General features: G+C 39.4%; 1 long non-coding RNA gene across 1 annotated transcript in view; it reads right to left on the bottom strand.

The window, feature by feature from the left end:
- Positions 1–4,628, bottom strand: part of LOC110288653 — a 31,957-nt gene that overhangs the window by 5,077 nt on the left and 22,252 nt on the right. The window contains exon 2 of the long non-coding RNA XR_002377293.2: positions 3,600–3,767. This is a non-coding gene — a long non-coding RNA (uncharacterized LOC110288653). The remainder of the gene's footprint in view (positions 1–3,599; positions 3,768–4,628) is intronic.

Here is a 4,628-nt window from a genome sequence, read left to right as displayed (position 1 = left end):
TTCCATGGAGAGAACCTATATTTTTCCCTTCCCTGATAAGGTAGCTGTTTAGGATCAAACCTTATGCCAATAAGTAGATCCTTTTAAGATACTATAAAGCATTTATCAAGTTGTTTGACATCCAAATTTCAAAATTCTAAAATAAAGTATGATTTAAATAATGTCCATGGGAATACACTAAAAAATATGNACGGGAATATAATTTCCCCCTTCTTTGTCTTTTAAGAAGTTAAAGTTTTAAAGTTCCACAATATCTTGTCCTTTAGAATTAATAACTTGTTGANAAAACATCTCAAATACTTGACTGTTATAGTCAGTATTCATGTTACATGGGCAGTGACTAATAACACTTTCAATTGTTTCTCTTAAAGAGCGGTTGTAACTAGAAGGCTTGAAAAGTTATTAATAGTTACATATGCATAATTTATTTATTTATTTATTGACTTAGAAATAAGAGTATTTATCTGCAGCAATTTATTAAGTATAATTCCTCCAGGATTCACACTCTTATATGGAAACAAGTAGTAACTGAGGACACTAAGAGGAAAAAATTTTACATGCACAATTTTCAAGAATTCTAAAATATTATCTTAAACCATAACTGTTTTGAATACATAAAGAATGAGATTATATATCTAATCCATCTTATATGTAGGACCTATAGACTGCCTGAGATATAAATCCAGCATGGCATTGCTTTAAGATGTCTAGGCAATCCAGAACAATTTATTAAATGTCTAAAACNAGCCTTCTTAAATGGACAGCATTTTTTCTATATGTTGTATATGCATAAGCAATTGCAAATTTGAGAATTAATAGCATCTGAAGGACAATCTTAAGCAATTGTGAGCTCTGAGATATAATATTGACTATTAATATACAAATTAATGTTTGATTGTTCAGCATTTTAAAACACCATCTACAGCACACAACTTAATTATCTGTGCTGAAACAGGGGGAAGAATAAGTATGTGATCCAATTTACATCTACTTACTTCCCATAGAGGGGTTGTTTGTAAACACAATAATTGGGATGTATGCATGCATGAATTTATAGAAGATAGAGAAGCATGCATAAAAACAATTTTTAACTTATCTTTGGGATATTGATTGCCAATCTCATTTAAAATGATGGTATGCAATGCATCAATTATTAATATTTTGTAATAACCAAATTAATTGCTGCTTTGAACACAAAACACTTAGTCAGGTTTTTAAGACACAATTTTTGTTATAGGTTTTCTAAAATACACGAATACATCTTACAATTCTTTATTAGTACCACAGTTGTTTTAATAGGATGTAGAAATTGTGTTTTGAGGTGAACACCACCTCGGCCTTGCCCACACTCGGCCTTCCTCTCAGGCAGAAGAGGCTGAAGGCAGCCCAATCTGTTGAATGCCAGAAAGCCCATCCGAGTCTTAGCAGGAAAAATACTGCTACCCTGGTCAGGACGAGCGTGGCCCTCTCCTGAGGTTGTTACAAAGCCACCTGCTTTCTGGTGGCCTCTCGCACCACTAGAGCTCAGGGAAAGGTGTGTGCACCAAGGACCCACCCCACAGCAGCCAGAGGCTAGCTGGCTCCACGTGGGCCAATGATCGGCTGGGAGGATAAGAAAATGACTTTATAATAATATTTTCTCTTGCCAAAGAATTGTTGTGGGCACAGCTAATATTTAATTACCATTGATTGTAATTAATAACAATTATAAAAGCTTTCTTTATTTTCTGCAAAGCCTTCTGTAGTAAACTAAAACCCTAAGTAATAAAAAGATATTGCCTCTGAATCTTTTCAGGAGCAACAGCTACTCCCCAGAACTTAAAAGCTCCTTGTGTGAGAGCAAGGATTTAAAGTAAACTTCCCTTGAGAGGCAATAGCTAATAAAATATTTCTACTTAGAAAGCAATATACACTGGAAGATTCAAACTCTTGGCTTCTTGTATAGAAGCAGAAATGATAAAAATTTCTCACATAATGTAGATCAATATTTAGNCATACCTAGAGGCAAAATATTCCAGTTATTATAAACTTACTAGAAGCAAAACCTTTACAATCATTAGGATGCAAAGGAGAGAGAAAAAAAGAAACAAACTTTTGCATTTATAATAACTATATAAATAGGAGGCAAGCCAGATTGTAATGCCTTTATAAATTTTACAGTCTGATTGACCCTTTATAAACTATGAATTTGAACTTTATTAAAAGAGCATCTGGCTAGATCTGCAAAGGTGCTCTTTTAGCTAAAAGGAATTTCCCCTGGAGGCAAATCTCCAGAGCTTCCCTAGGCACCATTTGCAAGACAAAGGAAAGTCACACAAACCGAGCAAAAGCTGCTCTGAGCTTAGTTCCTCTTGCCATGAGGACAGATATTAGATTTACTAAGTTTCATTTGCAACATTAGATTATAACTATAACTTTGGGAAAGCAAAACCCAATTTCAAAACAATTTATCACTTTAAGAATCAACATTAAAACTTCACTACTACATTGGGAAATTTGGCTACCAATTTATATCTATGAATGCATGACAGTGTAAGCTTTAACGTTTCATTAAACAGACATTGCTTTAAATCTTATCTTAATTTTACTTTCTAGGATAACAATCACATTAATTATTATCTCAGTTAAAAGTATCTTAGGAGGCCCAGTTTTTTGGCCTGCTATGCCACCTGTGTGTTTGAAAAGACTCCTGAGTTGCCAATTTAAGACTAACCTTCTGTTACCAATATAACAAGTATTTAATCTTAACCAATAATTTATGAGCTGATTGTGAAGACATGCAGAGCACATTACCAGTAAACAAACAAACAAACAAAACAAACAAAAACCCAAATGAAGCAGCTACACCAACACGTTTTTAAATTTTCACATAGCTCTAAAAACATACACAAAATACACAAAGCAGAAACCAACAGCTCCAGACACGTGCAACCCCTACTCGTCCTCCATGAGTAGGCAAAAAAATTAGAAGGGTAAGTTTCCATTTCATAAACAAAACTTGGTCCCTCTTGGCAGATCTCTGGAGACCACCAGGTATTCCTGGCTCTCCCTACTTCCCAGGGCGTCCCCTGGTGAGGTGACGGCCTTCCTAGCACATCTGCTGACCATAGCCTGAAGGGACAGCTGCAAATATCAAGCACACATTTCAGAAAATCCCATTGTCTACAAACACCAGAGAAACCAAACTCAGGAGGATCTAAATTCAGACTGCGCCATGTTTCAGAGGCACGAGACAAAACACAGACAACAAACCAATACAACGAGCACATGTTCATGTCTGGAAACATAAGACAGACACTTAGATCGAAGACACTGGCTGACACACACACAAGAGGGGGATTCCCCGATTTTTTCTCTGTCCCTGGGAGAGTTTCAAGATCCACTTTCCTCCTGCCTGATGCAGTTTCCAACTGTGGCCATCCGCCTGATTATTAAATACCTTTTAATAAACCCTAATATTTCTCTAGCCTAAAAAGCAGCTTCTGGAAGCTGTGGCCAACTGCCTGCCTGTTGAGTTCCTAGTTCCTGATAGCTCACTGCTAAACCTAAGTGAATCCAGCATGGGGGTTTAGTGCTGATCCAGCTTAGCCCATACCAACCTTCTCTGGTATGAATTTTAATTCTTTTCTTCTTCCATGGAGCTCCAAACCAGCAGTGCTTCTTTCACATGTCCTCTGCCTTTCTCAGGTCCGCATTGGTTCGCCAAATTGTTGAGGCTGGCCACCAGCTCACATGTCCGGGTTAGAGCCTGGAAGGCATCTTGGAATCTGGAAGAAAAGGGGGAATATAGGCGACGAGAGAAAGGATGGAACCAAGACAATAGTCTGATCAAGGTTCAATTTTAATATTGGGGAAAACGCACTTATAAAGAAGGAGGGGACATTCCTGCCGAATTATCCTTGGAGTCCATCTGCAGGTGACCACGTATAGGCTCTGAAACAACTAGGCAGCACAAAGCAGCAGCAGCAGTGGTAGAACAATAGGGTGGAAGGCTCCACCCCAGGTGATCTCCTAGTGACAACAAGTCAAGCCTGCACAGCCTGTATTCAGGCTGTGGAGGGAGGTTACACAATTTCCAAGTGGGTTGAACCATTCATCTGGACTAAACCTTCTCAGATAGTAGCTTAAAAGATCCTCCANGGAGTAGTCTGCACAGGTGAGAGTGTGGACTACAGAAGCTAACAGCTTCTGGGACAGGCGGTGGCCACAGAGATTCTGAGGAAGCCCCCTTTTCAGGCTCCAGACATCTGGGCACCTTCCCTGGATTAGCATAGGTGTCCGTCCTGCCCGGGAGGGTTTTGCTGGGGAACCTGGGGGAGCCATCTTGGTTCCCGAATCCCTCCAAGACTAGTCTCTGCAGGTGAGAGTGTGCACTACAGAAGCTAACAGCTTCTGTGACAGGCCGAAGCAACACAGCTTCCAGGACAGGTTCTGTTTTGGGCCTTCCTCTTCGGCCAGGAGGGAGGTCCAAATGCCAGATATCTGTGCACCTTCCCTGTAAGAGGAGAGCTTGCCTGCAGAGAGNGCTCTGACCACTGAAACTCAGAGGAGAGAGNTAGTCTCCCAGGTCTGCTGATAGAGGCTAACAGAATCACCAGAGGAACAATCTCTAACCAGAGACACCTATA

This window comes from Mus caroli, unplaced genomic scaffold, assembly GCF_900094665.2.
Source record: "Mus caroli unplaced genomic scaffold, CAROLI_EIJ_v1.1 scaffold_9724_1, whole genome shotgun sequence".
NCBI classification, from domain to species: Eukaryota; Metazoa; Chordata; class Mammalia; order Rodentia; family Muridae; genus Mus; species Mus caroli.
This window is presented reverse-complemented; position numbering and strand designations above follow the sequence as displayed.